Source organism: Diceros bicornis, chromosome 10 (assembly GCF_020826845.1).
Source record: "Diceros bicornis minor isolate mBicDic1 chromosome 10, mDicBic1.mat.cur, whole genome shotgun sequence".
NCBI lineage: Eukaryota > Metazoa > Chordata > Mammalia > Perissodactyla > Rhinocerotidae > Diceros > Diceros bicornis.
Window position 1 is genome coordinate 7,628,613 of NC_080749.1, and position 12,523 is coordinate 7,641,135.

The window sequence follows — 12,523 nt, forward strand, 5'->3', positions numbered from 1 at the left end:
GACCTACCTAATGCACAGCAGGCACTTAATGATCTGAAATAAATGAATGGTGAGGAAACACCCTTTCCCCTCCTAAATACATAAGACTTGAAGCATTGCCTTTAGTCAAAAATCTGACAGAGAACTAGGATAGCAACCTATTCAAACAGTTTTGAAAATAATATATACAAATATATTACCAAATACATGTCTAAAGGGGGAAAATGGAATTGAATATTTAATTTACTTCTCTAAAATTTTAGTATGTGCTTTAGAAAAAGAAAGGGAGAAGAAAAGAATAATAGACAAAAAGGGAATTTTGCAAAGTTGTGGAAGAGAAACACATCCTTTTACTCAGGTTCATTCTATTTTAATTTTCTAGAGTGAGTTGACCCACAATGAAGAATAAAAGAGACCATTTAAACAAATATTTACATTTGGAACTTGTTGCCTCTAAAATAGGCTGACATATTTAGATGCATGAATATGGTTTTTTTTTTTTTTTTTTTTGTGAGGAGATCAGCCCTGTGCTAACATCCGCCAATCCTCCTCTTTTTTTGCTGAGGAAGACGGCCCTGGGCTAACATCTGTGCCCATCTTCCTCCACTTTATATGGGACGCCGCCACAGCATGGCTTGCCAAGCAGTGCGTCGGTGCGTGCCCGGGATCCAAACCAGCGAACCCCGGGCCGCCGCAGCGGAGCGCGCGCACTTAACCGCTTGCGCCACCGGGCCGCCCCCCATGAATATGTTTAAGAAGGATAATATAAATTAATGGATGACAGCTACATAAAGTGTTATTTGGGGAAGCCAAAGATACTTTGGAGTTATGTCCATCAGTTTTTGATTTTGACATCATGGAATTTAAAACAACTTCCTGTAAGCTGTCTTTTTTTGTTTTTTAGCTGAGATAGAACATCGGCCTCTTTTAAGAAAAGGGCAGTACCAGCAACCTCCTTTATAAAAAGGCAGAGAGATCTTAAGGAGATGGAGTCAGTTCGGACACCAAAAGAGAGGCTCACAGTGTCTGTTGAGATGAATGGCGTGAGAGAAACTGAAGGACAAAACAAGGGTTAGAAAGACACCTGCAATACAGGGGTCTGTTCAGCCTGCAGTGTTGGCGTCAGCAGCTTTCTTGGGGATAGGCAAGGAGGTGAGGATGTTCCTAAAGAGACCAATGTATGAGGTTAAATGATAAGACATTGTGAATAAACTATTTTTACTTTCAATATTATTAATTTCATATCGTTCAACCTATAGTATAAAACAGACAATAAAATGTATTCAAGAAAGTACTATTTTTTTCTTAGAGTGTAGCAGGTTATACACACAACACTAATTGCCTAGTTATAAATTGCGACACATGGGCATTTCAAAAAGAAACCTCTAAGTTCACATATTAAATCAGTATATTCTGCTTCCTGGGGCCAGCCACAAAGTTTGAACCTCTAAAAAATTCTTCTCCATGCATAGTCTGTGTAATATGCATGAAATATGGAATGCCCTAACTTTCTCAGGGGAGAGCACTGCACCATTCACTAGTTCTCATTAAAAACCTTTTTCTCCTGATTCCCATCTTCAATTTTCCTTTCATTAATTTTTTCCATTATGCCCAGTCATGCCCAATTTTATGTGAATATATGTGCACTAGTCTTTAAAAATAATCTTAGAATTTTTATTTTAGAAGAATATCTGATTATCACACTGGAGAAAGCTCAAGATTTGTATTCATATCCAAGTGGTAGATTCATATAAATGTTTAACGCCTATCCATCATCAAGAACCTGTTTATTTTTAGTATGCTGAAATTTAATTGTTAATTAAAATTTCAGTAGCATGTATCTTGGGAACCTGAAATTCAAGAGGCCTCATGAAACGTAAATGATTTGATGTAAATGCAAATACGGAACAAGAGGTCAGACGTAATTTATCACTGTCACAACTAATCATTGGGATTGTTAAATGAGTAACAAGAAAATCAGGGTTATTTTATTGACATGTAACAAAATAGTAGCAATGTTGATAAGCATAGAAATACGTTTTTATTGCTCCCATTTTTTAAAAATAACTCTCTCTTTATCTCACTCCTTCCAGCTACTACAGCATTTCTCTCTTTCCCTTTCAGCAAAGTTTCTTCAAGGACGTGTCCATATGTACTGCGTCTAATTTTACTCCCTAATTCTCTGTTGAACCATCCTCAGTGAGGCAATTGTCTCCAGCACTTCACCAAAACTGCTCCTGCCAAGATGCCCAGGACTTCCGCATTGCTAAATTCAGTGTTCACTTCTGTCAGCAGTATTTGACACTATCCATCATTCTCTCCCTCCTTGAAAGACTTTCTTTACTTGATTTCCAGAATACCATAATGTGCTGGTCCCTCCCATTCTCCTGCCAATATTTGGCAATGCCTTTTCAGTTTCTTCCACATCTCTGATCATTAAATGTTGGAATTCAAAACTCAATCCTGGTATCTTTCCCCTCTTCTATCTACACTCACCTCTTGATGATCTTTAAATACAATGTATATCTCTTATTTTCCAGATGTATATCTCCAATCCAGGCTTGTCACTTGATCTCCAAACCATCTATCTAAATTATCACTCAATGTATCTACATAGCATGTCTAAAACTAAGGTCCTGCTATCTCCTCTCCCCCAAATATGCCCTACTTACAGTCTTTTGCATGTCATTTAATTGCAACTCAATCTTTATGCTCAAGATTGAAAGCTTGTAGCCAATTTTGACTCCAATTTCTCTCACAGTCTACCTCCAAGCTAATAAATTGTGTCATTTACCTTCAAAATATGAATAGACTGTAATAACATCTCCTCACTTGCACTGCTATCTCTGTGGTCCAAACAACCGTTATCTATACCCGGTTTATAGTAAACATCTATTCGCTGATGTCTAACCTTCCACTTATATGTTTCATCAGTCTATTTTCAACACAACATCCACATCTAGTTTTTTAAAAAATGTCAGCCATGTTTCTTCTCTACTCAAAATCTTCAGAGGTTCCTCCTCCTTTTGGAAGGAAATCTAACATCTTGACTGGGACCAGCAAGGCCCCATAGGATATATCCTCTTTCACCCTCCATGACCTCTCTGAGTAATCACTTACTTTGTTCCCTCTCAATTACTTCACTTCAGCCACACTAGCCTCCTCTCTCTTCTTTAAGGAGGCCAGGCTACTCCTACATTGGGACCTTTCCACTTACTATTTCTTTTGCCTGGAATCCTCATATCTCATCCCAGATAACATCATGGCTATCTTCTTCACTGCCTTCACACTATTTCTCAAATATCATCTTAAAAGTGAAGCATCCTCTGACCACCCTCACTAATGTTTCACATGTGTTTCCCCCACATTTTGCATCTCTCTTCCCTGTTTGTTCTCTTTAGCACATGTCACTGTTTTAATTTTATTTTCTGCTCTCTCTTCTAGGATTTAATCTCCATAAGAACAGAGATTTTCTATTGTTTTCACTGCCACAATACCTAGTACAGTGTTTAGCATATAATAGAAACTCAAGAAATATTGATTGATTGGATTAATTAATTAATGATAGTTTATTATTATTGTTGTTGTTAATGTTATAAATGAACTTCAAAGTTAAAATCATAAGCTTATATCTACCACGGTACCAAAATAAATATTGAACAATGGAAAGTATATTAATCAATTGTTCAGTTAACTGACTTATATATATGGCAAAGCAAACTGATGTAGCAATTCTTGGAATAGACAACCTTCACTCATTTATTTGAGTACTGCTCAAGAAATGTATTTATGCACCATTTGACATTAACAAATTGAGTAAAACTAACTTTTCAATAATAATCACTATTGAAATAAATACTAAGAAATTGGGTGTAGCTAACTATTCAATTATAATCATTATTGACATAGAATACGAAGAAGCTTGCCTAAGAAATCACAGACTTTAGTTGGGATACTTGCTAATTTTAAAGTTTTAGATAATTTTTTGGGAATTATAAGTTAAACTAATATTTCTTAGTAGTTTTCTAATATTCTAACTTTAATATACCATGCATTATTGTTAATCTCCATCACTCAGATATTTTCCAGAATTCTCTCACTATTCAGAATTTTTCTTTTGGCTCACAAGATGTGCTTGGTCAGAGTCCACATTAACCAAGTTATCCTTTTGCTCCTAGATGATACTAGGTACTGTGAAGATTATTTTCTGTGAAAGATAATATAGAAGAAAGAACTTTTTTGGCTGAAAAGTTGTGACTTCAAGGATTCAAAAGATTTTGAATAAATTTAATGACAGAATAATTTGAAAGTAAACCTAATCTTTAACTTTTATATCAGTTAAAACAACACATGATGAAGCAATATAGAGTGATACCTTCCCAAACTGGAAATCAAGTTGGAAATATTTTACCATGAATCTGATTGAAACACTAGGGGCACAGATTTTATTTTCAAATACCTATTAAAAGTTAATTTTATGTCTGTAAGAAGTGGTAATTAATGACGGTAAAAGAAACTCTGATAAATGAAATTATGTCAATAGGAGAGCAAGTAGAATTTGCTAGATTTGGTGTGTATAACTTGAAGGCACATGATATTTAATATTTTTGGTGGTAAACATATTAACCAAATTCTTCTCTTCAATCACATACATCATTGAGTCACCATGATTTTGTTAAAACATATTTCACATTTTTTTTAAAGTTTCCATTAACAAATTATATATGAAAGTACAGTAAATATAGATAGGATTGTATGGATTAAGAATCGCTATTTAGCCAGTCTGCTCACTCAAGGGTCTGAAATTTGCCTGCAAATGCTAGTTAGATCAACTCACTCAGAGTCATCCATGTATATTAACATACTTGGAGAGGTTCCTTAATTTGGTGCCTTATGAAAGCATGAATAGAGTAGTACAGACCATACATACAGTGTATTATAAAACAGTGTATTATAACATTTATATTATAAAGCATGAAAAGAGTAGTACAAAATTTACATACAGTATATTACTATCAAAGACATAATTTACTTAAGTAAAATCACATTTTTATCTCTCTGTTACTACATCTTTTAAGATTATTCATTTGAATTTCTCCACATTGGGAGGCATTTAGAGATGTATAACTTAAAGTCTAGGCCACAGGGTACTTATAAAATTAACTTTGAGGAATTGTGAGCAGCACCTCAAAGAGATAGTCAGTTGCATAGCAGTTGAAACTGAGATAAAACAACACACGATGAAGCAAAAAGCATGTTGTGCATAATAAGACGCCTCAGGTAGAAAGCACAAAGTGTGATTTTCCATTGGGACTCCAAATTTAAAGCCACAATGACAGTGCAGATGCCAGCCATAATTTGGGAATTGAGATGTTTCTTACTCAAGCAACTCTACAATTTAGGGTAAGTGGTATCAGTGATAATGATTTGCCTGAGGAACATTGAGAGTCTTACAATGGATCGCATCTTAAAAGCAAGCAAACATAGCAAAGTAGAAGTTATATTTCCTACAGGGAAGTTTTGGAAATACCGATTGTCTATTTAAGTCCACAATTATTTTTGTTCACTGTAGCTCTCAAATCTGTTTTTCTATATTTCATCAATTTTTATGAAATTGAGATCTAATATTGAATTTCAGTATCCTTAGAATTTTTGTCAGGAGGACTCCTTTCAAGACAGGATCCCCAAATGAAAAGTGCTACTTCTGTCTCAAAAGTTCCAGTTTCTTGATACCATTGTGTTATAGTGTGATCTCTTTACTCTCCAAGAGCTCTGGATTTTACAGTGTGAGCTTTTCCCAACTCATTCTTATAGATCTACATTGGTGCCTAGCACATAGTTGAGAGTTATAATTAAGGGGTGTGAACAATTACTTTGATTCACCATGTCTTAACAATTTCATTATATTTATAAAAGTCAAAGAAAAAATATGTTCTTATTAAGCAATCATTGTGAATATGCATTAAAAAACACAGGAAGGAAACATTTAACCTATTAATTTTTTCATCTTCCCCCATGTGTTTTTAAGAACACATGTGTTCACAAGAAACAGATCTTCAAGTATTTAGCTAGTATTTGTTGGATAAGCTCAACCTATTGGAAGACTTTGATTAACACAGAGAAGCACAGTTTTGGGGAAAGCAATTGTAGGTTTATTGACTATAGCTAGTTTTCCAAATGTTCTGCTGTGAATGAGCCAATTTCTGTTTAAAATGATACTTATTTTCTTTCACATACCAGCAGAATTCTTTTGGTCAGACAGAGGCAAGATGAATTAAGATGTGTTTGCTTTAAATGCCTCAGGACACTTGCATTGGGACGAGTCAGTAAAACGAAATATAGACAGTATTCTTTTGGTTTTCCTCCATGTGCTATAATCAATATTCTTGCCAAGTAACAGGTCTCACATCTGAATGGACTAGTCTTCTTTGATTAAGCTCTGAACTAAGCCCGTAGGACAGCCTCAGCTGTTCATATTTGGATGTGGAATCATGTGGCTGACATTTGGAGTTTTCATCAACCCTTTTGGTGTTTAACATGAAAAAGAGACAGACCTAATCTAAGAATTGCTAATTAATGCTTTCTGACAGTATCTTATCACAGGCCAGTATTGGGAATTTGGAGAGTTTTTTTTCTTTTTTCTTAAAATTCTAATTGTCAGTATTATTAAAATGTCTGATTCTGCTTCCTGACTTCTCCTTAATTAAATATGTGTTGGGTCTGGTGGCAAGTGGAATTTTCATTCTGCTTCTGTAAATGTCTTCCTCACAGATTGAATTAATTTCCCTCCTTAGCCCAGGAGGAAGAAATATCTCATTCTTTTTAGAGTCTAGCAATATTTAAAGGTGAGCAACATCCTTAAATGCTTCCAAATATTGAAGGATATACAATTTCACTTTTACTAACCTAACAAAAAGAGGGCATTAGAATAGAGATAAAACAGCATATACCCTATTGGCTACTTATGTCACTTAGATTGCAAACCACAGTGATTACAAATGTAATAAAAATATGACAGTGACACCAAACTGACACATGTTTTTAAGCCACATAGTTCTGGGTATGTAGCCTAGATCTGCTTTTTACGAGCGAAGTGATTTGGAACTAGTGACATAATCTCTCAATCTCATTTAATTCACTTTTAAAATCCTGAATCTCGGGGCTGGCCCAGTCGCACAAATGGTTAAGTGCGCGTGCTCCGCTGGGCAGCCTGGGGTTCACCGGTTCGGATCCCGGGTGCGCACAGACGCACCGCTTGTCAAGCCATGCTGTGGCGGCGTCTCATATAAAGTAGAGGAAGATGGGCATGGATGTTAGCCCAGGGCCAGTCTTCCTCAGCAAAAAAAAAGAAAGAAAGAAAAAAAGAGGAAGATTGGCATCGGATGTTAGCTCAGGGCTGGTCTTCCTCACCAAAAAAAAAAAAAAAATCCTGATTCTCATATGTCCCTCAAGACTTAGGTATTGTCTTCCCCAAGAAACCTTTCCAGTCACCTGCCAATCTAGGTACGGTGATTTTTGTAAGTGTACCACTTTGTGGCAACCTGCCATATTGTGCTGCAATTTGCAGTTTGCTTGAATGCCTCCCTACTAGATTTACAGCTACTTAGCTCAGAAGCTGAGATTTTTTCCTCTTTTCCTCAGTTTCGAAGACATTGTTAGGCTTATAATAAAGGCTTCATATATGTCACAGTCTTTTCCTTCCTTGTATCATCCAATGAGTTGATTAGGGTTATCCATATTTAGTTAACCAATGAAGGACATATATATTCAATAGATTAAGACAAAATGTCCCATGCTTGCCCACACTTCAGGAATACCTGAGTATTCTGTTATTTTAAATGGAAGAAAATTATGAAATTATAATGAAAGGCCTAAGAGAAACTCTTAATAAATGTAGAAATATAACATATTTCTGGATGAGAAGACTCAATAATACAACTTCAATTCTCTCCAAATCACTGTGATCCCAATCAAAACCTCAGACAAATGGTGCATGGAATTAGAGAAGTTTTCTCGGGAAACGCATATATACGGAAAAGAAAATGCACAGGAAGAGGGAATAATATTTTGAAAAAGAAGAACATGGACCCATGAGCACACTGGTTTGCAGAAGTTATTACAAAGCCATAGTAATTAGGTCAGTGTGGGATTTATGCAAAAATATTTAAAAATAAAATCTGGAAAGAAATCTGTGCACGTATGATTATTTAGTTTGCATTAAATGTGACATTTCAAATCAGTGGGGAAAGATGAACTAGTCAATAAAATATATTTAAACAACTGGTTATTTGAGAAAGAAAATCAGACACTTATTTCATACATTCTCTCTCTCTCTCTCTATCTTAAACACACATGCACACGCACACATGCATTTAATCCAGATAGATTAAATGTATAAAAATAAACCCTTAAAATATTTAATGAAAATACGTGATAATATGTTTTTAACATTGGGATAGAAAAGGCCTTTAAAATAAAACAAAATGTTAAAGAAGAAGACATAAATTTAACAAAATTAAAATATCAAACTTCGTAAGAGAAAAAAAAGGCTGTAACAAAATGAAAAATAAAGAAAAAACAAAAGAATGACAAAATATTTGCAGCTTATGCTCTGAATAGAGCCCTAATATCTGGAGTATACAAAATGCCTAAAAATCTATAAGAAAAGAACATACAAAAACATAGACAAATTATATAAACAGAAAATTCACAGAGAAAATACAGACAGTCAATAACTCAGGGAAAGAGATTAAGTCTCACTAGACGCCTGAAAAAAGCATATTAAAACATAATGTTATAACATTCTTGTGCTCCTAGGGCTGATAATTATTTAATTATAATATCAAATATTGCAGCAGGTGCAGAGAATATATTGATGACAGGAGTTTAAATTTGTAGAACAATTTTGTATGGCAATTTGGCACAAAATGCTAACATTTAAAATGTGAATACTGTATGACCCAGTAATTCTAGTCGTTTATATACATGAAAGAACTTTCCCATGTTAATACAAGAAGATATGTAAAAAGATATATTTTGCAGCATTGTTTACAATAGCACAATAATAGGAAGCAAACTAAATATTCATCAAGAAGAGAGAAGTAATATAAGCTGTCATGATTCCAAACTGTGAAATACTATCCAACAGTTAAAAAGAATAAAATTGTTCTATATATATTAACTTGGGAGTCCTGAATGACATATTTAGGTGAACAGAGTGGTTGTATCATGATTTTTTTCCATAGAGCTTCCCCATTTCTCATGGCCTTGGAATTTACCTACTCTGGATGAGCTCTAATTACTTCAGCTCAATCAGCTTCAGACTATCCTTCTTGACATACTGATTGGTTTAGGAGATGCAGGCCTACATCAACTGGATCATGCCATTCTCCTACTAAAGCACATGGATTCAAGACGAGTATGTGACTCAATTCAAATTAATGATCTGTGTGGGGCAGTTTGCTAGAATCTTCTGAAAAGTCAGTATCTCATTCTTCTTAAAGAAATAAGGAAAACCTTTCTTCTCTTCTTTTAGACAGTGTAGAATTCAGCTGTAAAGATTGAAATTACTGTAGCTGCTTTTCTCTTATGACAACCTAATACTATACACGTATTTATTTGATTATTGTTTATTTTCTGTCTCTCTCACTAAAATGTAAATTCCGTGATAGTAATGACTTTCACTGTTTTATTCACAAGCCGAATCTCAGCACCTAGAAGCATCACCAACCCATAGTAGGTACTCAGAAAAAGTTTGTTAAGTGGATAGACAAAGCCTCCCTAAGAAGATATTCACAACAAAAGAGAGTAAATCTAAAAGAATAAGAGTGAAGTGGAGCTACAACCCACACGTGAACCTTCACCCCCCACTCCTGGATTTTTCAGTATTTTCAGTAAACCACCAAATACCTTTTAATATTTATGGCAGATTGGTGGGGTGTGGGTGTGGGTGAGGGTGGGGAGAGTTCTTTAACATGCAAACAACAAAAGGAATCATACAATGCTTACTAATAAAAGACAATTTTATAAAAATATATGCAGTATAATACCCATTTATAGAAGAAATCGAAAACCTATGAGCACGTACAACTACATATAGACACATACATGCACACACACATACACACATAGAAAAATGTCTGAAAAGACACTGATCAAATGAAAGTATTCAGAGCAAATTGATAATTAGCTTGGAGCTCAGAATTCAAATCTTTCCAAATACTAAATTCTGTCAAATCAAAGAGTATAAAATAGTTCCTACCCCATCTCAGTCTTAGTGGAGCAGATCTAACAGTCATGAACAAACATAGTAAAAAGGATTTCTATTTATCAGTAATGTTTAATCTCCTTCACAGCAAGCATCTGTATTGACCATAATCAGTTCTCCCCAAATGACATATCACTGAATGTACTAAATGATATTGTTGGCCCTTAGTCATACATCACTGAAGGCATTTTAAAGCACATTATATTATCTTGTCTAAATGATTTCATTTGTTTTTCCATCATGTTGCCATAAAGCCACAGATCTTCTAATAATCCAAACTTTTTTTTTAAATTCAGGGTGATTTGGACATTATTATATTATGAAGCAGATATTTAGCTAGAATGGAAGGAGTTTATGGTTCCATTATTTGTTCATGTAGGATCGCATCATTAGTCTTTTTGCCCAGCTGTTGAGAGCAGTGAGTGATGATCTTTCAGATTTCTAGAATTCTATGAACACATAATGCGTACTACTGAGTTAGAAAATAAGATTATTTTTGCTAACAAAAACAAGATGATTAACATAAGCAATTTTGTTCCAGAGTCTGAACAATAGCTAAGCCACTAACGTGTGACTTCAAGTTAGTTTATGAGGAGGGTGGTGTTGCAAAGAGAGAACAATGCCATCATTAACTGGGACTCAACTATGTGCTAGATCCTTATATGGCGTATCTCTAATCTTTGAAAATTGGGATTAAGTATATATTATTATTCCCATTTTATGGATTATGTACCTGTAGCTCAGATGGTATACTACTGGCCAAATACCAATTGTTAAAAGCAATAGATCTAGAATGAGAATCAGGTCTAGCTGACCCCAGATATAGTGCTAAAGAAATTGACAATGAAAGTTTGTGACCTGATAAATATTCCCCTGCTAATTAATGAAAAATCAGTATGACCTTGCTAAAGGAGCTCCCAATTTTAGTTCCTTAATTAAAGAGCCAGCTGTGTGATGTTTAGTGACTCACGACAATTGAGTCTCAGTTTCCTTGCCTGTACAATTAGGGCTGGCCAGATCAGTGGTGAGGATGTATACCTTATAATAATCCTTCCAACTTGGCCATTTTATGCCTCAATAAAATTTTTCACGTGAATATTTTCTAAAACACAAGTAGGGGGTATGGAAATTGCACATCCTATCTATCATAAAAAGTAGATAATGGCTTATTGAAGAAGTCTTGAATTTTTATTGTTTTTTTCCCAAAACACCAAGGAAATTTTCCTTTTAAAATGTGAAAATTATGATGAAACAATGCATTGGAATGTGGTAAGAAGACAGAAGATGTTAGTTCAATTTTGATTTCCAAAGGACAAAGGGAGTAAGTAAACAAAAAAATATATATTACAGTCATACAACAAAATATTATATTGTGGTTAAAAGAATAAAGAAATTATATATATACAATTATATAATATATATACGTGTGTGTGTGTGTGTGTGTGTATATATATCTCCCAAAAACATAATATTGAGAGCACTATTGGAAGATGCAGAAACATATGTTCAGTATGAAATATATGTATACATGCTTCAATATAAATTCTGATACGATCGCCATGGCAGGGCATAGGTTTTGAATTTCTCAGTATCCCTAATAAAAACAAATAAAACAAGTAGATACCTAAATCAATATCCATAGACATTTATAACAAAACTAGGTAAAAAGATATTCTCACAAAAATAAAATACATGCAAGTGGGAATATACTAACAATTTTCGCAATGGCTTCATAACTTGTACTGACATCTCTGCGAGAGGAAGCAAAGGGAAACAACAGGGTATGTGATAGACCTGAGAACAGGAAAACACCAAAAGACCCAATGACTTTTCCTTAAAAAGCATGACAAACAATCGGTGATTATCAGTTGAAGCAGGAAGGGTGCACACATGCCAACAGGAGTGAAGGCAAAGGATCCATAGTAACATCTGACGGTGCTGGAAGTCTAGCTCTTGTGAACAGTTGTAACTGTAAGTCAAGCGCTCCCTTACAGAAGGTTCCCCAATGAGGAGAAATGGCTCGCAATGAAATAAAAATAGAGTAATACACAAGAAATAGAGAAGAAAAGATGAGAAGATTCAGATACAAATAGAGAAGGAGAAAAAGCCAGGAAATCTCAGAGAACAAACCGCCGTATTTTTCAATACTACATGAAAATAACAGAAGAGAAATCTCTACGGGTTTATAAAAGTTACCTGAATCAAGCCTTATTCCAACAGTTCAGGGAAACTAATTGAGATCAAATTAGTTTGACCAATTGAGATCAAATTGTGGAT